This window comes from Varanus komodoensis, unplaced genomic scaffold, assembly GCF_004798865.1.
Source record: "Varanus komodoensis strain SLA01 unplaced genomic scaffold, ASM479886v1 scaffold1, whole genome shotgun sequence".
Lineage (NCBI taxonomy): Eukaryota > Metazoa > Chordata > Lepidosauria > Squamata > Varanidae > Varanus > Varanus komodoensis.
The window spans coordinates 78,603,253-78,626,029 of record NW_025335268.1 but is presented as its reverse complement, the minus strand read 5'-3'; the positions used below and the strand labels follow the sequence as shown (position 1 = coordinate 78,626,029).

At 38.6% G+C, this 22,777-nt stretch overlaps 1 protein-coding gene across 1 annotated transcript in view; it reads left to right on the top strand.

The window, feature by feature from the left end:
- Positions 1-22,777, top strand: part of FRMPD4 (FERM and PDZ domain containing 4) — a 349,502-nt gene that overhangs the window by 222,346 nt on the left and 104,379 nt on the right. The gene's annotated exons all lie outside the window — the stretch shown is intronic.

The window sequence follows — 22,777 nt, the reverse complement described above, 5'->3', positions numbered from 1 at the left end:
CCCTTTTCTGTGTGACAGCCTTCCAAATACCTGAACCATGCTATCATATCTTCCCTCAGTCTTCTCTTTTCCGGGTTAAATATACCCAAATCTTCCAGTCTCTATGCAGAGGGCTTTGTTTGCAGTCCTCTGATTCTATTTGTACCCTTCCTCTGACCGTTTTCCAGTTTGCATGTTTCGTAAGCTGTGGTGTGCAGACATGGATGTAGTACTCAGGATGAGGCCTAACTAGTGCTGAGTAGAGGGGAACTAATATTTTGCATGAAGTGGTAATTCTGCTGATTTAGCCAAAAATAGAATCTGCCTTTTTTCACAGCTGCATCCCATCGTTGACTCATATTCCGCCTGTGATCTACAACAATGCAATCCTTGCTTCTAGTGTTGTTGAGCCATGTATGCACCATCATGTAACTATGCCTTTGGTTTCTTTTTCCAAGGTGCAGGACTTGGCATTTGTCCCCATTATATTTCATTCTGCTGATTTAAGTCCAGCACTTCAGCCTATTAAAATCACTTTGAAGATTGTCTTTGTCTTCCAGTGCATCAACTATCCCATCCAATCTGATAAGCATTCCTTGCACCTCCTCATCCAAAGCATTACTAAAAATGTTGAAAAACACTGAGCCCCGGTCTGCGCCATGTGGTACCCACTCATTGCTTTTCCCAATATGAAAAGATGCTATAGATGAGCACGCTTTGAGTCCAATTCTATAGCCAACTGTAGAGCCACCTAATAGTAGTTTCATCCAACGCACTCTTAGTTAGTTTGCTAATGAGGATATCATGGGCACTTTGTCAAAAACTTTCTTGAAGACAAGATATACTATGTGTGCATCATTCCTACAATCCACAAAGGAGATTTATCTGAACAAAATATGAGATCAGATTAGTCTGACAGGATTTGTTCTTTACAAATGCATGCTGGCTTCTAGTAATCACCATGTTGTTTTCAAGGTGCCTGCAGACTGACTGCGTTATAATTCCTTCAGAATTTTTACAGTGTTTGATGTCAGCCTGACTGCTCTCTCTCATTTCCAGGTTGTTCTTTTTGAAGATGGGACAAAACTTCTTCCAGTCAGCTGGCAGTATACCTGTCCTTCATGATTTCCCAAAGATAAAACATAGTGGTTCTGAGAACTCCTTAGCCAGTTCCTTTATTACTGTACAATGCAGTTCATTAGGCCTGCAGATTTGAACACATTCAAAGTAAACAGATGTTCCTCAGCAATTTACCCATCAGTATTAACCCACAATCCTGCCCCTTCTGCTTGGACTTCACCTTTGCATGGGAGGTCATAGACCTCCTTCTGAAAGAAAGCCGAGATAGGAAATGTGCATTTGTGGCTTTTATTTGTCATCTGTTATCATTTTGCCATCCTCACTGAGTAGCTGAACCACCATTTCTTTCCTCTGTCTTTTACTAAGCACCTATCAGAAAAAAGCATTTTTCTTGCTTTTAGCATCCTTCCCCAAACTTAACTTGCCAAACTATTTAATTATTTAATTTCCATCTTGCCCAACAACAAAGCCCTCTGGGCAATGAGCAACAGTGAAGCTCAGGGAACTTTACCCTCCCTGGTACAATCCCTGCAAGCTGTACTACATTCCTGTACTCATACTTTGCAACCTGGCCTTGCTGCCACTTGCTGTACTTGTACTTTCCCCTACCTGTACTTGCACTTTCAGGTCATCTCCAAGTTTTCTGTGAAGCCACATTGGCTTCTTTTGTTGCCTTCTGCGTTTATTTCTGTTGGAATTGTTCGTAATTGTGCCTTAAGAATTTCCTCTTTAAAAACTTCCTGTCCATTTGAAAACTTTCTTTCATTACAGTTGCTTGCCATGGAACCTTATTATTTTGAGTGTTTTGGATCATTAGATACTACACAATATTTGATAGAAAGAAAAGTATCTTACCTAGGATAACATTAAATGTTTATTCATTTCATGGATGAGTACTTTTCTGCAACCCTTCAATTTCTTTTCCTGCCTGCCTGTGCTTTGAATTACTGTTGCTTTTGTGCCATTTGCTTTTTAAACTGGATTTCCTTCCTGAGAATAGTGGTGCTAGTCATTCACAAGTCTCATTCTGAAGGCGTCAATGTCATAACAAAAAGCAATGTAGAAAATCTTGGGAAAAAACATTCATAGTTAGCTTTTCTTTCTAGGGAGTGGGTGAGAAAAGAAACATTTCAGGACTTTCTGAGAAAAGTGCCTTCTGAGAAATTTCATATTGGCTCAGGTTCTTCTTCAGCACTGGGCAACTTACCCAGGGTCTTAAAAAGTCCGACGTCCAGTTTACTAATATTTTCTTCCCACTTGAAGGAGGTTTTCATACTTTGCATGGTGCTCAAAGTGCTTTTTGATTTATGTTGATTTAATTTACGTTGATGGGGTGTTTGACCTTCTCTAATCACTGAGTTGAGCTATGAAACTGTTTCTGTGTTTTCTTTCTATTATGGACAAACAGGATCATGGGCTTGCCTATGCTTCCTGAAAAAGCCTTATGGAAGGAAATGCGGCACATCCTGGGTGGGAAGGGAGGGAAGCTAAGCAGTCAACTGGCTGCCAGGGATGGTTTTCCGATGAAAGGAAGGCACTCACACACATTGCTCAGCCATTCCATTAGTAAGCTAAGCAAAACAATCCTTGACCCAGCCCATGATACTTTATCCAAAACTTCTCCCCCTTTGAAGTTCAGCTTGAAGGCATTTTCTTTGCTATCAGATTCTATGAGAATGGTCAAAATATGCAGGAGAAATGTTCCACACAGTGCTAACTGTGGCAGAGCTTCTAAGGCACTTTACCGAAAGAACATAAAAAGTAAAACTAAAGCAGGAGAACAACACGTCACACAGCAAAATGCATTAAATTATATTTCAAAGCCTGGCCGACCAAAAACTGGATAACAATAACAAAATGACCAAGTCAGTGGTGGGCAGGTATTGAGTAATTTATATAAAAATACATATAGAACCAGTTCAAAAGCAAGTCTGTAAGTTTCTTTCATATCGTAAACTGCCTGGAATGGAAGAAATGGAGAGTCACAAAGGAGTATGGGGAACGGAGAGGAAAGAAGTGTTGATTTTGCCCTCAAATATTGTCTATCCTGCCTGTTCATGGTCATCGTCAATGGTCAGTTCATGGTCAATGGGTTGGCATATCATTATTGATCTTTATCTAGCACCCAACAAGGGCAATCATCACCACAATGTATTCATAGTCCACTGCTTTACTGAATGCACTGTTAGGGACATGCAACATAATAGTAAACTGTATAATATAACTAATGCAGTTAATTTATCATTAATTCAGATAATTATTAATTACATAATTAATACAAATAGAGCAACCAGTTCTTAAAATAAATAAGAAATATTACATTAACCCATTTTTTAAGGAATCCCTAATAGTAAAGGAAAGGACGTAGCACAGTGGTCATGTTCTCCTAACACCTCCAGGCAGAGGTTTATGGTTTATGGCTTAATAAACCATAATATTCAAAATAAGAGTGCTGGTGTACACAGCTCAATTTGCTCTGCTCTCCCTTTGTGCAATTGGGTAAACAATCCAGAAAGCATGCGTCGATATGACAGCCAAATGTGGGATTCTGCATGAGTTTATCCAAATAATCCAAGATTTGCGATCCAACAGCAAGACCTGGTTTAAAAATGGTTTATAATCCTAGTTTGTGTGGACACACTTAAACATAATCTTGGGTTTATACATCACACAAAGTTATCCCTTCATAGTTTCTTTACACCCCTGTATGGGTAAAAGGAGGAGAAGGCAATGAAACTAGTTATCAGAATAAAAAGCTCATCAAAATAAAGGTGCCTTTAATTTCTGGTAAAAGAGTCAGAAAGAGTGAGCCCAATACATTTGAGTTGGAAAAGTACCCTAGAGTCATGGCATTACCACAGAAAAGGTCTGGCTTGTCATGCTAACTAATCAAACCAGCCAAGGTGGCACCAAGAGCATGTCTTCTTACACTGAACTTAAGTCTTGGGCAGACCTAAATAGGAGCAGGCCTAGACTTAAGTTTTTCATGTACAGATTCATCTAATGAGCATAAGTAATATCTGCAAAGTGAAAGATCAGGACTGAAAACTTTGTGTTCTGCAAAGCACAAATGGAATAAGAAGCCCCTTTCTAATATTGCTTTCCCCATGAAGCTGGCTTCACAAACTGCTTCTGAAGCCTCTTGGAGTTTTTATCCACTATTAAGTGAGGCAGGAATAAAGTGAACAGGGCATCTGTAATTGATACTGTGAGGGAATTCAGATATGACATAGGAGCTGTCGGAAGAAAACGTGCATTTAGATGGCAGTCAGGCACATGTTCCCTCAACCATCGTTTCTTTGATTCTTTGAAGATGAGAAAGGCATCTGGTCCCCAAAGCCAACAGCTCTTTGGTAGATGTGAGAACTGCAGGAGATGCACAGCTTTCTAAAATGCTTATGCTTCTCTGGAGTGGGGTCTAAGTCTTTCCCCTGAGTTCACAGCACACACTTGAGGAATATTTATCAGTCTACTAAATGTCATTATGGATGGAGATTAGATTGCAGCTGCCCCCTTTTTCATGCTTTTCAACTAGTGTACATTTGATGCAATGACCTACATTCATATTAAAGTAAAGCAGACAAACCTTGACGAAATTGCTGCTTTCACAGTTTGTTTTCCAGTTCATTTTTTCCTGAAGCACTGAAGCATAACAAAAATGCCATCCAATTACATACTACGGATAATCTTTACCTCTGTAGCTTCCTCTTCTGAATTTAAAATGGACAGAAAATACAGTCAATAGTAACCATAAAATCCGAAAATATGCCACTCAATAATTATGCCAAGCATTAAAAAAAATAAAATCCAGAAGTGTTCCACATGCAGAAGAAGCAAGGCTATGGATTTCTTTTCAAAATGCAAAACCAGTTGGGTACGGGAGAAGCAGCCAATTACATTAAATATATGATCCATACAATTGTAGCATGTTTTTCTGGAAAGTCGGATGCACTTCAAATGTTTTGTGTATCAAGGAGAAATAGCCCACAGTATGTTGCTCTGGCCAGAGGATACTCTGCTGCTTCTTAAGCATCCGATAGTGGAATTAGTTGCAAATTCTGATTGAAGAGAAAATAGTTTCATCTGGATTTAGGAACAGTTAAATTTTTGAGATCTATGATAAATGGGAGTCAATAAGTAGGAGACAGGTAGCAAAATAGTGACATACTAATTTCCAATGAAAGCTTGCATAAGTCCCCAAATTTCATTTATATAAGTAATACATGAACCCTCTAAATGCAATCTGTTAATTCAAATGACAATGATTTCGTGGTTGGGGGAAATGAAATCTACAGCCTTCTTGTATCTTAGTGGAAGATTAAAGAAAGCCCAAGAAAAAGCTACAAACCCTATTAAGAAATCACTGATGTTGTCTGTTGTCCTAGTAAGTAATTAATACAAAATCGAACTGTGACTTTAGTTACACCTACAATAGTGAATTTACACAGAGCAAAATGAAGTAATACAGTGGAGTACTGGTGTTGCATACATGTTGAATGAGGATGGGAATAGAAGGGAATCAGTCTTTGGCTGATCAGAACATGGCCTCGCACTCTTGGTTCTGTGCAGTTCATTCATTTTTAATACCTTGTGCACTGTGCAGTGTACACAGAGGTGAAGATCAGCCGTCTAAAAACCAGAAGAAAAATATAAGAACACCAAAACAACTCAGACATAAAACAGTAATGTAGGTGTCTTGTAGAATTGTTTGCAAAAATGAATACTAGGATTATAATTTAGTGCTGACAACCTGCCACTTACTATGGGATAACTTTTGAAATAGATTAGGGATTATCTTTATGAAAAATGTGGTCCTTAATATGTATACTGTGCAATTTTGTAAAGGATGACTGCTTGAAAGGCCATATCGGTGCGATCATTTAATTTCCCCATCTTTCTATATTTTGTTTTTGTTTTTAAAGAACAGTATTTCACCTTTTGTATTCTGTGCATTTTCAAAAAGCTTATGATTTAACAACAAATATTACAATAATACTAAAATGCAAATTATACTGAAACACTGGAACAAGTGTACATATACTTATAGATATCATGTTTCTGTTCCACACTTCTGACAAAGAATGTGCATGAAGCTGGTGTAACTATTCTCAGATGAACTGGTTGCTGCTGCAGAGGGATCCATTGCCAGCTGTCCTGGGGAAAGGATTCCAGAAGGGAGAGGAAGCAGGCAAAGACTATTTCAGAGCCCATATGCACTAGACTGTTCAATAGCCACTGGATCATCTACCACAAGCTACCCTGTGAAAAGGATTCCAGGAGGGAGCAAACTTAGATGAACTCTTAGAACCAGAGTACTTCCTTTGAGCGCCATAGGTTACAAATGGAATAAATCAAAGTAATTATTCCTTTGAGATGTGGGAGTAGTAGCTGCCCATGAGAAGAGCTGAATCCAAACTGGAACAGCTCCTCCTTCCCTTCATTTCAGAAAGACACTGACTCTGCCTTCAGGGTGGCTCCTACTGCTTGGGAGTTGGATGGTGGGAATGCTGGACGCTTCTTAATTTCACTTTGCCTGTCACCTCCTTATGGGATCACGGGACTTCCCTCCTAAGCTTCCTAGCAACCCAGTCCTGAAACATCTCCCTCCTTTTCCAAGGCAGGCTCTAACTCTTAAATATCTCCACTTGGTAACCTTGAAATTGCAAAATCATCTGCCCACCTCTGCCCTCCTCCTCCTCTGAATTTAAGGAGAGATCATCTGGGGAGGCTGTAACTTGAGACAGCTCAGTGCCCTCTCTACAGAAAGGCAGAAGGGTAAAGACTGCTTTGGAATGTGCTCCAAATGGAACACAGAGCTAACTTCTCCTAGCTGGCTTTTGGAATATCCTAATGACTTGTTATACATTGACTTTAAAAAATGTATTTCATTTTCTCTTGTATGCTGCCTTGGAAGAATTCATATCTGGAAAGGCAAGATATAAAGACATCCAATGTTTGTTTTAAACATATTTCCCTGTTTTTGGGCTGAATAGTACCTGATTAGTTATCATGAGGGGTGATATGATAGCTTACAAGCTAAATATGAGTCAGCAATGTGATGAAGCTGCAAAAAGGGCAAATGCTATTTTGGGCTGCATTAACAGAAGTATCATTTTCCAAAACATGTGAAGTACTAGGTCCCCTTTGCTCAGCACTAGTCAGACTGCATCTGGAGTACTGTGTCCATTTCTGAGCACCTAAGATTTAAAAAGATGCAGAACATCTAGAGAGGGTACAGAGGAGGGCAACAAGAATGATTCAGGGACTGGAGGCAAAGCCCTATGAAGAAAGATTGAGAGAATTTGGCATGTTCAACCTCAAGAAGAGAAGATTGAGTGGTGATCTTATAACACTCTACAAGTACTTGAAAGGCTGTCACAAAGAAGGAGGACAGGATCTCTCCTTGATCATTCCAGAGTGCAGAACACAGAATAATAGACTTACATTAAAAGAAACCAGACTTAGACTAGACCCAGGAAGAATTTCCTCACTGTCAAGGCAGTAAGACAAGGGAACCTGTTGCCTAAGGAAGTTGTGGTCTCCCCCACATGGGAGAGATACATTCAAAAAGTATCTGGACAGCCACCTGAAACGGGATGGTATAACTTAGTGTCCTGCAATAGCAGGGGATTGGAGCTGATGGTTTTCCGGCCCTTGGCAACCCTGTGATAGGCTATTAATGAAATATTACAACAAAAGAATATATTTTCTATAAAGTATATAGAAAGTATACAGGAGTACATAAGAGAATATACTTATAATTTAATTTTCTTATTAACAGTGTCACAGAGAGCATTGTTACAGAGAGCATTGCTGTTATATGCACTACTGACCCAGGTGCTTTGCACAATGTAACACTGATGTAGTTTTTGCATGGCCTGGCAAACTGTCAACTTTAACTTGATATAATTAAAATACAGTTGCTTTAATCACACACTTCTCATCCCTGTGACATACTGTCAAAAGAACAAACCAGCCTCTTTTGTCTCTACCTGAACCACTCTATTTTGCTGCTGATTCCTTACCTATGATTCACAAGCTTTTCTGTAACTGTGCAGGCATGCAATGGCGGTGGATAAAGCCTTTTTATCTTTGTTTTCTTGGGTCTGTGAAAAGGATGGAGCAGGAACTGGGGCAACCAAACCACAGAGATCAGAAACAGGTAACGTGACACTGAAGTAGCAGTGTCTAAACCCTTAACACTGACCCAGTAACTTCAACAGTGCATGCCCACCCCTCACATCAACTGAATTTTGGTCTGCATTAAATGCAAGCTGGTATCATTTTACAATCTGCACTAAATCAAATATCACGTTATTCTAACTCACATTAATCATACCAGCTGATATATGAAAGGAGATGATACAGTTTGTTCATATATCCCCAGCATACTTTTCTCCCTTTAACGAATTCTAAAAACTATGAACACATAGTAGGAACATTTTAACTCATCCTTATTTTCTCCTAATTTAGTGGTGTAGGTTCAGGCTGAAATAGAGTAAATTGTAAAATCAAGAAAATACTTAAATTTGTGATCCTCTAGTATAACACATACTTCCTCACTCAGTAAACTTTCAAACAGGGTCAAAATGTTAATATCTTCACCAACAGCACAATTATAGTCAGCAAGTTTCTACCTCTAAACTGTTTCTAATATGAATACTGTGGAAGTAATATCAAGTACTGGAGAAATTTATTGAGCAAGGCACAGCCATTCATACTTTTATAAGCCATTTAATTGTATGACAACTTTAATTGTCTTTTACATGAAAGGGAAACATGAACTAGCTTTTCAGGGAATTGGTAAAACTAAAAAAGTTTCTTAGGAGAAAGTTATTTCTTTTAACAGCATATATTTAATACTTAAAATCCATTGTTTCATTCCAATTATAGTGCGAGCAGGGGGAAAAAGAGAGTTCAAAACATTTACCAGAACTTTGAACTTTCCAAACTAATCTTCTGCCAGTTTGTAAAACTCATTAAAGTCTGCAGAGCCTTCATCTATGATCAAATATATTTTAAAATATTCATTTTATATTGTTAGTTGCATGGTTTAGTTCTGTGTGTTTGATCTTCAGTTAATTGTTAGGTCTCCGCACTGCCACCCTCAACCAACATTTTCAGAAGATCTAATTATGTATTTACAGTTGAAATACAGAATTTTTTAGAGGTTTTGTGTTTTTCCTTTTCCATTTGTTTTCCAGTGATACTTCATTTAGGAAGGAATCGATTTTTAATTGGGATAGTTCAAAGAATACAAAGAATTTTGTATTTTAGGGAATGGACCATGCCGCAAAATTAGTTCTGAACCCAGGGCTAGCTTCAGGTTTTTAAGGGTCGGGTCACTTTGAACAACAGCCTAAGCCTCTCCACAAGCGCTCCACAGCCCTTTGTCACTAGCTGCTATTCCTTCTTGACAGCCAGACAACCAGTGAGCAAGTAGGCAGCAGATTCCAGTGAATTGTTACCTGGGCCAGTGGAAAAGGGAGCTAAATGAGCAAGTTGCAATGAAGAACGGGAGGAGCAAGCTCATGCTTCTCATCTGTGGGCTGCCACCAGGTGCCTGATCATGCTTATCTTGGTATCAGTCCTGTCAGAAACTATAGGGCATGCTATAGAACATGTGTATCCTTGCTTTCCTCATTTGGATCCTGGTTTCAGTCTTTAAAATATTTTCCCTTTAAAAGTATCTTTTCCTAAATGTAAACTTAGGAAAGAGAGTGAAAGAGAGAAACAGTCTTTCTAACACTGTGTACAACTGAAGTTTTATTTTATAAGTGATAGAAACATAGAAACAGAGCAAATCAGGAGGGGCCTCCTGGGCCATCTAGTCTGACCCCTGGTTCTGCTCACGACATGCCTACCATGTGCATCTCCAGCCTATCCGTGAACACCCTCACTGTTGGGGTTCAACCGCCTCCTCTGGAAGCCCATTCCACACCCTCGGGGTCCTAACTGTCAGGAAGTACTTCCTGGCATCCAAACTGAACCTTGGTTCCCTGAACTTAAAACACGTTTATTTTCAGTAAACATGCATTTACTTTTTTCACGCTGTGTGTGTGTGTGTGTGTGTGTGTCAACAAGCAGGCATATTTTCCCATTTTTGTAGGCACTGATGAAGTAACCCATGCATCTTCCCTACCCTTCCACACATGCTATATCATGGGTGCTTGTGCTTTTTTCCACAAGCCTCCCCCACATCCAAGGCATTCCCACAGTAATGGTTGCATGCATGCCTGAACAGATTTTTGCCTGTAAGGAAGCTGCAAGAATCTAAACATTGTGTGTAATGACCCAAAAGAACAGCCACCTAATGCTGTGCCATGAAACACTACCTCTTCATACACCCAGTGAGCATTACTTGTTTCACAAATGAGCTACTCTGCATACTTTGGGGCTTTGATGATACTATGATATAGTTCCAGGTCTTTAAATCGATGCCCTGGAATTCTAGACTGGCGATTAATTTTTCATTTATTTATAGTAATGCATTATTGATGCTGATTCTGCCTTCTCAGTCTAAGTCTAAAGGTGAGTGCAGCGGGAAACAGAAAAGACAGCATGGTGCAGCCTCTGAAAATGTTTTTCACACAGAACACTGGAAAAGAAAACTGGGCTGAAACTGAAGAGGTGATTTTAAAAACCAATTTGTATTTCTGATAATTTGAATGAGGAAACATATCTAGATCTGCCAAAACAAGCAAACAAAAGCAGTCTTTGCCTGTCCTAATATTCTCTAATATATAAATTCTAGCCACAATAGGTATTGAAGATTTTCTTTAAATTAAATATTGAGGGGTTTTTTTTGGATTGCATTAGATGATAGAGAACTTCCACAGTAACTTGTAAGTTTTAGTAACTGTATTTGCTTCCAAATTAGTCACTTCATTTGTGCTCAAAAACTCAGGCTTACCATTTTTTTCCAGTTACACAGCTGATGGATTCCAAAAAGAGTTTCAAAGACTTTGTTAATTGTTTCAGTGATAGACTGTTCTCACAGTCATGGGAGATGGCCTTGAAAAATCTACCCCTCACAGCATGCCCCTATGTATGTTTTTCACAAAGGGCTACTTTTCTGTGTATAGCACCAATAAATATTTAAGTTCCTTCAAACTACGTTCTCTCTGGGATTCTTGTGAAAAGCTGTTTCGGTGTTTCTAGAATGGATGCATATGCATGCTGCCCCATTTCATTAGTGCAACGCTTCCTCAAACTCTGTTTTCACTCATGTGCACTTGTTGCATCTTATAGTTTTATTCCACTTGTGCAAGCCAATGTGAAAGTCATTGTGCAGGTACTTTTGTAGCTCACTACAAGCTCATAGCATTAGTTCTTGCTTGTTGCTAGTAGTACAATACAACTCTTGCACTTCTTTTCAACAATATATTAGGTTCAGTCATCACTGCTTATATTCCCAAACTGCCCAAATACATTTGTCTGATAATGAAGACATCATTGCTTTGTATGTCCAAAGTTTGTTGCAGGGTATTGTTGCAGGATACTGTCAGTTGTAAGGTGTGTGTGTGTGTGTGTGTGTGTGTGTGTGTGAGATTGAAAGAAGTTTCCTCCAGTTAAATGTGGTTTGTTAACTGTTCCCAATCTATTCTAAGAATCTATGAATTTTTAGGTTGTGCAGAGTAGTTGTTTTCAGGATGGCTTACTGTGATGTCTGAATCTGTCAGCATCTCCATGGCTTGTCAGAAAGAGGTACAGGTGAGAGCAGTGAAAAATATATTTTATATTGACTTCTTTTATATTGTTTATTTATTTTATGTTGTTACTTTTAATTTTATGTTGTTATTTTTGTATTTTATTGTATTTTATTGTGTTGTAAGCCACCCCGAGGCTTCGGCAAGGGGCGGCATAGAAATGTTTTAATAAATAATAATAAATAAATAAATAAAATGCAGCCATTCTTTATCATCATTATTACATCATGAACCCGTGCTCGTGAATCTATTTCTCCACTTCATTAGCTCCCTGGACGTCAAACACTTCATCTTTGTTCACCTTTGGGAAAATTTGCACAAATTTAATGTTTTTCACTTCCAGAAGATTTGCACATATTAAATATTATTTTTCCACCTTCAGGGAGATTTTGACAAATTCAACAGTTTTTACTCTTGGGGAGGTAAGTGCATATTTAACTTTCGTTAACATTTGGGGAGATTTGCACCTATTTGTAAAGCACAGTAGTTAGTCTGCTTTAGCAAATATGCACAAATCTCCCTGAAGTTAAACTAAACACAGTGGTACCTTGGCTTACAAACACCTCAGTTCATGACCAAATCGGGTTGTGAACAGAAATTTCAGAAAATATTTGCCTCAGGTCGCAAACTTTGCATTGGGTGGTGATCACTCTCATGCTTGGGGAGCGGGGAGATGGCCGCAATCGCGGTCGCGCTCGTGCAGGGAAGACAGGCTTCTTGATCACGCGCGTGCTCGGGGGAAGATGGCCGCAGTCGTGCTTGGGGGGTGGGGGAAGATGGCTGTGATCTTTGTTGTTCTTTGTTACTTTGTTGTTTTTTAATTTTTGTGATAAAAAAAAAATGGTTACAGAACGGATTAACCTTATTTTCATTGAACCTTATGGTGAAATTTGACTTGGGTCACGACCAATTTGGGTCGTGATCAGAGTCGTGGAACAGATTAAGTTTGCGAGCCAAGGTGCCATTGTATATGAATAAGGTATAGGATAATAAAAAACAGTTATATCTGTGAAAATCTACCTGAATATGGAAAAAATGCTAAATATGTGTACATTTCCCTGAAGGTGAAAAAAATAATATGCACAATATATACTCCACTAATGGGCACATTTGCCCTCATTAGAGTGCTGCAAAGGCTTATGGGATATATTATGGGAGCAGGCAGAAGGACTAAGTGGGAAACAAACCACAACAAGACAAAAGTTGGCAGAGAATGACTGGGACCTACATTTTCACTCTGCAGTGGAAATTCCTATGTTACAACATTTTAATGCATCTCTTACAACTTATGTTCCCGAATTGGTAGGTTTGTGAATATACTGATAATTCTACTATCTATCTATCTATCTATCTATCTATCTATCTATCTATCTATATCTATATCTATATCTATATACTATACTATATATTATATACTATAGTTTTTGTTTCAGACAATACTACTGCATTAATATCTGATTTAGTGTCAGTCCTGGACTCCAAAGGAGGTACCCAAAGAAGTTCACTAGTAGAAATTGTAGAGTTCTTTTAAAATGTTCCCTATTTAAAGCTGATAGAGGTCTAGGCTAAGTCTGTTTTTCCCCTGGGAAAAGTGACTGGCCTAAGAATAAAAGAAACTCTGGTGTGGAATTCAAAACTATGACCTGAGAAGTTTCCAGTTCAAATCTCTACTTGGTCATGGCAACCTCCCATGTATGGCTGGGGAATAGTAATACAGCCAGTGCAACAACAGACTAGGAATACTAACACAGACCTATATTTTAGATAAGATTCCACGAGGATCAGCGTACATGATTAAAGCACTCAAAAATGTGATATAAACAGATTAGGAATGCTTCACATTTATATAAAACTCTTTCAGTGACTAAAGAATTTCATGTACAATAAATTAGGAAGTAAACAAAAAATGTAGGTTCTCAGCAGGAATCAGAAGCAATCAATAGAAACTCCTAATTTCACAGTGCAGATTCACTTAATAAACACAATTATTTTGTTTAAATCACAAACACTACAGGAGAGCTTATCTGAGATGGCAACTGATCCAGAAGCCTTCCATATTTTATTTAGTTTTTCTTTAAAGCTACTGAGAATCCCACCTTTTCATTGCCTTTTTCTAATTTAGCTGTCCTGCCTCATGCCTTCTCTCCCCCATGCTGAATGACAGGATCTAACAGCACTTAATAAATCCAGTAATTTGAAGGCATCCATTTCCCCCCTGCTAATCTTATATTCGTTCAGTGAGGATACAAAACCTATCCACAGCTTTGTAGGGTAAATCATTCTGCTAGGTAAAAGTGATGTTTGGTGTCCAAAGGAATATTTTAGCTTGTCATCCTTCTTCCAAAGGTGAAAACAGTCTGTTAACTGTACCATTCCTTGCAATGCAGCAGAGAATGAACTGCTGAAAATTAATGCTCCCTCATGGTTAATCATTCAAAGCATTTTTCTTCAGTTCAGAAGCAGTTCATTTGCTGAAGCCTTCACACATCAAATACTGATTCTTCCCCCCATGCCTATCTATGTAAGTGTTCTGCATTTTTATATGGTATTCCATGCATCAGTCAATATCTTAGCTTAGAAGTGAACTGTGATGTTATTCACATTTTTTAAAAAGTTGAATTCTTAGCTTTATCAATAATGTTTGTTTCCTTAAAGGCACTCTTGAATAAAGGCTAGAAGTACTCCAGCACTTGTTTCCTTTCCTCAGGGAAAAGCTGTGACATTGTGCTGAGAGGGATCTTGGAATCTGTGAGGGACTGAATTTTGGAAATTGTGGGTTTTGGGTCAGTATTGACAGTTCTCTGTTAAACTAGCAGTACCATCACAAGAATTGCAATTCTCAGAATACTTTGTGGAAATTCATAACCAAATGCTCAGAGCTGGTAAACATTTGCAGTTTAGATCTTTCCTTAGAAAATAACTGGTTAATTATGACTTGAGCTTTTGTGGGCTGCATGAGATTGTTTAGTTGCAAAGTTGTGCCTGACCCATCATAATCTCATAGACAACATTCCTGCAGGCTTTCCTGTCCTCCATCATCCCTCAAGAGTCCACCCAAGCCCATACCCACTGCCCCAGTGATTCCATCTAGCCACCTCATCCTCTGCCATCCCCTTCTGCGTCAATTGTTCCCAGCATCAGGCTCTTCTCCAGGGAGTCCTTCCTTCTCATTAGGTGGCCAAAGTATTTTGAGTTTCATCTTCAGGATCTGGCCTTCTAAAGAGCAGTTGATTTCCTTTAATATTGACTGGCTTGATCTCTTTGCAGTCCAAGAGAACTCTCCATGAGGTTTTCATGGCAAGGATACTGGAGTGGGTTGCCATTTCCTTCTCCAGTGGATCACCTTTTGTCAGAGCTCTTTGCTATGACCAGTCCATCTTGGGTGCCCTTGCACAGCATAGCTCATAGCTTCATTGTGCTATGCAAGCCCCTTCGCCACAGCAAGGCAGTGATCCATGAAGGGGTGAATGGGATTAATTCTTTTCAGATATAAGCATCCATCAATATTAATCCCTGTTGTCCAATTAATAAGATATCAAGAAACTATCTAGGAATTATTTTTCCATAACATTGGGTGGAAGACCTTTATTCTTCCGAAATTGTCTTTGTGGAATCAAAAAATAAAACCTTCACCTGAAACACACACATCTCCCCAGAAAAGACATGTTCAGGCTTGTAGTTGGAAGAAGTGCAAAACAAAAATCTACTCTTTATAGAAATTCTGGTCTTATTGATCCAAACTACTATCAGTAAATTATGTGAGAGCACCAAGCAGTGATTGGAGAAGGCAAGTTTGTGGAAAGGATTTATGAGGTGCAATTTCATTTTAGGAGGTGTATGAATTGAAAAACCTATTTTCCTCCTTTATTTTTTTTAAACTAACATGTTTGCCATAGTTTTGAAAAATGAGGTGGGAATGGAGGAGAGAGAACTAATCATAGAGCATATGTTGCTGTATTTTGAAAAGGAAAGGGGAAAAAGCTTATTTTATTCTATATCTTTCCAACCATGTATTAGGTTGACCAGTAATTTAAGTGAGCAAATTAACTTTAATTGCAATCAACACATGCACACTTACATCAACTGTATATCCAGTGTGTAGATCATAGAGGTAGTCTCTAAACACTATCTAAACTGCCATTTGGCATTTCCAAGTATTGTCACTAGCTTTGGATAAAGCACAACAAACAAATCATCTTTATTATCAGGCACATGCAGTGGTCACCTCTTTATGCACAGGATCCAAAATTTCTCTGCATTATGTTAGACACTGAATATCATTCAGACAGAAACATATTAAGTACTTGGGCAGCTTTGTTTTCATATTTTTTCAAGATGTCTTAAAGTGAGCAACTTGAGAACTAACTAGATATTGATCAAATGGTAGTAACAGAATCTTGATACTGGGATTTTGATTTTATTTTTAACAATGCTTTGAAAAAGCCTTTTCCATGCAAAAGCTGCCAGGAGAAAGGGAATGATTTATGATTGCAAGAAGAAAGATATGGAATGTCGCTTGGAAGGGTGGTTGCCCCCCCCCCCCCCCCGTTGTCAGTATCCCTCTACCTGGAAAATGAACACAATATAAAGTCACACACACACACACACACACACACACACACAAAATCATTCAGTTGCCTGTGCTTAAATGCCAAAAGAATTCGTGGACATAGCAGAGGAAGTTCTTTTGGCATGATTGTAATAGAGTGATTTATATGATTGGACGGTTTCAATTGTGGACTGGTAAGGCCAAGGGGAAAGCAGAAGTAAAAAAGAGATTATACCAAATGTCATTGGAGTAATCCAGTAGCCCTGGACTGAAAGAAGAAAGACAGAGGTATTCCAGATGTGCTAGAAGAAGGTGTAGAACGGACGGCTGCTTGTCATAAGACAAGTCAAACTTAGGTGTGCATAGCTAAGTGCAAAATATGCAGCCATTGTGCCAAGAGAGGTGGAGATTAAGTCTGCTAACAGCTATTGGCCTTGATAGTGGAATAGAACTACTGTTGAGAGGAGGGAAAAGGATGAAGGCTATTCCCTTCATGTCCTGCATATGCAGGAAGCACCTGGCAAGCAATCACTGTGCTGGGCAGATCCTTGATCTGATCTAGCAAGGTTCTTTAAATTTTTAAGGCTAAGAATATTTTCAATACTCCACCCTTGCACAGCAACAAAGCAGGGTTACTTGGGTTTGCCATGCAAGTCACAGAGGCATTCCTATCAAATTGTGCCTTTAGTATTTTCATGAAAGCAAAGCGCTAGAAATTTTTTTCTATGGTCATGGTCATCGAACTGAAAATGCTAAGCCTTAAACAGAAAAATTTTTGCCATGGATTTTCCTTTGATAGGATTAATAAGTCCCCATTACAAGTCTGTCATGACCAGCTTCCTAGCATGCAAGCTCCTTTTCTTCCTAAGGATTTGCTGTATACATTTTCAGTGGAAATCAATTGTTTGTTCCCTGGGGAAATCTCTAAACTCTAGGGGATAAACCAAGTCTACTAAAATGTGAGAAAGTCTGAACCATGGCACTTTGCACCCTACTGAGTATGATGCTGGATCGAACACTGCGAATGTTATCATGCTGCTTGTTGTTCTTCCCCAAGTGAGTTGTGCTTCCATGTTAAAACTATCTATAGTTTATTTGATGTTCTAGTGCTTCCCAACCCCCTCCTCCAAAAAAAAAAAAAAAAAAAAAAAAGAGGAAGGGAAAAAAACCATTTTAAATCTTGTTGTATTTGCTCTGCAGTATAATTTTTATCCTGTCTTCTTCCTCAGTACAGAAATATTTGTGCAACACCTACAGATACTTTGAATTTTGCCATAGGTTTAAATAGCTGAATTGCTTCATAATTTATATGGTTATAAATATTAAAGGCTGGACCATAACTAAAGATTACATTGAGGGAATATAAAACACCAAGTGAAATCTTGTTTTTCAAAGGCACAATGACACTTTCAGCCTTTTCTGTCTTTGCCTTTTTCTCTGCTTGCCTCTCTGCATCTTATTCCACAAGACAGTTTCATTTTCTTCTTTTGCTTTTAATATTGGTAATTTTTGTTATTAAGCAACATTGATCTTTCAGTTGTGCTTTCAGCACAGGGCATTTTTGAAGGACCTTCAGGTGGTATCAGGAAGTCCTTCAACACAAGGTGAAATGGCTTCTACAGTTCTAAACATACTTTGTTCACTTGGACAAAATGAAATATACCTATAAGTAAACGGGTAAATTTGTACTATTTTATTACCAAAAGCATGAATTTTACACAGGTTGTTTAAAAGGTTTCCACATTTTTAAAAACTCTATTTATTAAGAATTTCAAAATTAAATTACATCACTTTTCTACAGAGTCATATTCCTTTGCAATGCAATTTTGCAGTGTCATACCAACTTACATTTCTAAAATATAAAATATGAAAGTGTGAAAGCTTTTTGCAGACCCCTCGTATGTTCAGAAATCTAGGTTCTTGGCTACTCTGCTTTACTATTGTGACCGTGATGCTATCACAAGCAGTATCCAAAGGATGATTCATTGTGGCCGGGCACCATCCACTTTTGACCCAACAGATTCACACACAAGGTTCATTCATGAGGAACCAGCTATGAAGTGTGGTTTGTGGAATGAATTGTGGTTTGAAGTGAGCTTCTCACAATGCTGTTGTAAGAACCATAGCATTATTAAAAAAAAAAAAAAACAGAAGTAATACAATCATTCAGCCAATTTAACTTCCTAGAAGTGTCAGAGTCTGCTACTACAGAAAGCCAAAGAAACCATCTCTCGGTCAAAGATTTGAGAAGAGTATGGTATGCTCTAAAGGCTACCTATAAATAAAAAGTAATGGGCTAGACTAGGCTGTAGACTATAGGCAGTGGACTAAAACCTTCCAGTCCCACCAAGTTTGCAGCAGCATTGTTTGGCTGGACGATTACATGATATCTGCATCATCCTAAACCATAAGCTGAAGAGAAAAAATATCTATTGATCTTTTAGCTTTTCCTGTTAAAAATGTAAAAGAGCAAGTGTGAAACTCATAAGTGAGGGCAAGTTAGCTGCATGAAGAAAACAACAATCCTGCAGGAGTGTGCTTTAGCTGATTTCTTTGATATGTTTAGCTTCTGACTATTAGCCTACCTTAACTTTAATATGCTATGAACTTCCTATCTGCAAGGACCCATTACCATCCAGTTGAACCTTCCTAGATTTTTCCATTGCCTCTTCCATTTTCTTCTTACTTCAGGGCATCCATTAAGGGGTAAATATAAGATTAGCAACATGAGCTCATTGAAGGTTCAGACAGGAGGATGCATGATTGAGCCACAGGGGAAGGAGAGATATATTAGCAATGGCCCTTTCCTCTATTGCCTGGCTTGCATTTCATATTTTGCATGACAGTCCTCTGGAGAGCTTTTACCTCATCCCCTCGGGCTTGCCTCTTTCTATTTGTTTTTCCTCCTGACTTTTTTTCTTTAGCAAACAAAGTTGCAGGAAAGCATTTTATGTCCTCTGTTCTGCTTCTCTCTGTATGGTTCTCAGCAACTCTGAGCCTTTTTAGGTTCTCTGTATGGTTCTCTGAGCCTAATTAATTCTGAGCCTTTATTCTCTGCTGGAAAGAAGTTTTCCTAACCACTTTCATACCACAATTAGCTGCTTAATTGGGGAATACTCCTTTGTGATTTTCTTTCATTTTTTAAAATAACTAATTGCATATTTGTGAAATTTGATTTAAGGAAATAAAAATATTGGAAGAAAAATTAAAAATGAGACTGTGGAGGAATGGTGCCAAGGCTTTCAGTTAAAACACATTTTTTAGAACCAGCTAACAACCAGGAAAAATCAAGCCTACAAGTCATTTTGCAACATGAAGCTGACTTGACTAGATCATTCAGATAAGTTCTGCATGTGAAATTGACTTGACTAGACTATTCAAGCTCAAGGCTGAATATTGTGAACTTGTGGACCCAAGCAAGACCCTTAGAGACATGTCCACCTAAGCCAAATTTATCCAAGGAGCCAAACAGCTGCTACAGCAACAATTTGGGGAGTATCCCAGCAATAAGCCACAGACAGGAGGAGAAGTATTCATATTTAGGATACTTACAGCTGCTGAGGAATCTAGGCAATACTAAATAAAGCAATCTATGAAGGCAGAAAACAACATCTGAGCTAACAAGCCACCCAACACACCTTTCTCATTGAGGAGGAAGAGGAGTTCAAGCTTGGTGGCATTCTTTCAGAATCAGTGTTCAGACCAAAGCCTAATGACACCACTGGAGAGTTGTCTTTACCCTGGTTGTTTGCCATGAGAACTAGGAGTCTGGGGAAAAGAATGAAAGCAGGAAGTCAACAATTAAAGGTGGAAATGGGCCATTAGCGGAGGAGCTGATCACCTTTGAGGAAAGAAACAGCCAGTGTTTGTATCTCCCAGCACAAGATTATGAATGCCTGCTACTATGGCCTGAGGCTAAACCTTCTAGTTTAGACCCCTTTTCAACTGGGACATCCTGAGAACTGAAGATGTTGTCTAACATGAGGCCAAATCTAAATCTGGTCAGTGCAGCAGGAAATGAGACAAGAGCTTTGTAGTATACCATGCCCCTGGATAAAATGAAGAATATTAGATTTCATACATATTATTTTCGGCTTGCCATCTATCCCTTGAGAATCCTGCCCAAGGGGAAGTATGGATCCAACTAACTTCAACCCTCCCACTTTCACTTTTCTTTAAAATAGATTTAGATTCTTGCCATGAGAGTGAGCAAGCACGTCATCTTAGAATAGGAAAAACGCAGGCCCTTTATTTATTTATTTAAAGCATTTCTGTGCTGCATCAATTTAGCCTAATGGCTCTCAGGACAGTTTCCAATTTAAAACATGTTGGAATAATTAAAGAAGAATTAGTGTAGGGTTTTCATTGCTCTGCGCTGCAAGCATTTCAGTAAGGTGGGGTTTTTTTTTTGGTATGCTGCTTCCCTTTTAATCCTGCCTCTCCCTGTCTTCCAGCTGCCTAAAAAGACATAACTGACATTTTCTTGCAAGATAAATGATACGTAGTAAATGCTATTGACTACTACTAACACTGAGGTTTTTTCATGGTGTAGATTCTTCCATGATTTAGCTTCTCTAGCAACAATAATCTTAAAGGTTTGTTTTGGATTAGGACCAAGTAAGACGGGGATGAGCACAGTCCTCATGTGTATTGAGTATGTGAGAAAGACTATTTTCGCAATGGCTGCCATTTGCAAAGACATTGCCTTTACTAGGGAAACAAGACATCTGAAAACTAATGAAGTACAGGAGTCCCTGGAACACCATCGTTCCCCATGGTAGAAACATGGGTAGAGATAGGAATACAGAGAGAAGCATGTGGTATCTTCTGTTGTGAGAGGAAAGTTTGATTGGGCCTCAAGACTGCTTTCAAAATAGCAATGTAAAAGATCGATTTATTACATAGCAGTCTGAACACAACGTTTAGCATGGCAGCCTATATGGCAGCCTGGATCAACAACATCAACTAGAAGCATTATGTTTTAGGACTGACTTTGCATACGGCCACACTTTAGATGCACATATATTTTCATGGATGTATCTGGACATAGCCATGGTTCTGGATTTGCCACCACACATTTGATGTTTGATATCTGTTTGTTTGTAAAAATTAGATAATTCTGCAGCAAGGTCAAACCAATAAACTTACAATTGAATAACAGAAGAAAGGAATATGGAGATAAAATAGAAGATCACAAACTTTAGAACAAAACGATCACGTATAATCTAACTGAAGCCCTTTTATATCTACAGAGAGAGAGAGAGAGAGAGAGAGAGAGAGAGAGAGAGAGAGAGAGGGGTGCTTGTACACAAATATAACCAGTGCACAATTGGAAGCAGGCAGGCAAGAATAAGCTGTTCCAATAAGATTGGAGCTTAAGATATGGAGCATGACTTTCAGCTATGCTATCTGTCCTATACTTATGATAATGCTCCCTTAACATGATACAACAGTATTGCAATGGAGGTCTGGATGGGCATGTTACAGGCATCCCCAGGCTATTACAATGCATAGGTGTTTAACTGTGAGCTTCCATAGACATGCATAGATGCTGGGTGGGGAGAAAAGCTGTTGTTTGTGCCTATAGGAATTTCTACCCACAATCCATCGGTTTTATGTAAGTTGTTAACATATCCTATATTATTGCATGAATAGTGTTGCTACTTTATTTAGTTTGAGGTTTATACAGTGTGAAAATGTATCATACATATCTTGTAGCATCCTAATAGCATTCTGTGGTGTTCAAAGGGTTGCTTTTAAAGGAGATTATAACATAATCCTGCTACTGCAAGGGAAAATCCAGAGTGAATGCCTGAAAAGTAACTATTAACTAAGAATGTGAAGAATAGAGGCCATTGTAGTTTATGTTACATTAAACTGTATCAATGTTTTTGCTCAGTAAATATGGTGTTTCTATACTTTTATTTTCCCATATCGAGAACATTCAGATTTAACTGAAAGTGAAGTTTAGATTTTGCCCAATGCAGTTTCATAGTTCCAGTAGACCTTGTAAAATGAATCAATACCAGAAACACCTTACCAAAAAGAGAAAGCGAATTATTTTCCATGGAATTCTTTTCACATACTGCATCTGGATTGAGCTAGTGTGAAAAATATATCCTTGATTCATTCATCCATTTATTCTTCAGGAAGGGTCTAGGATGACTAATACTTGGAAAGCAGAAGAACACTGAGGAAGACATATACTGGAAAAGAAGCTGGGTGGCATTTACATTTGTGCAAACCAAATCTAGGGCTATTTCTCATGGTATGGCTCTAAAATAAGGGAGCTTCATACAACCTCCTTGAAAGTATATGTGAAGAAGCTGCAGGATCACATCAACTAGCCCTGCTTCCTGTGGCAATTTCTGCACCAGCAACATACTTAGAAGACATGTGTATACCAATCCGTCAGGCAGGGGGGGATCCTGAGTCAATCAGAGCAAGGCCCCTATGGATA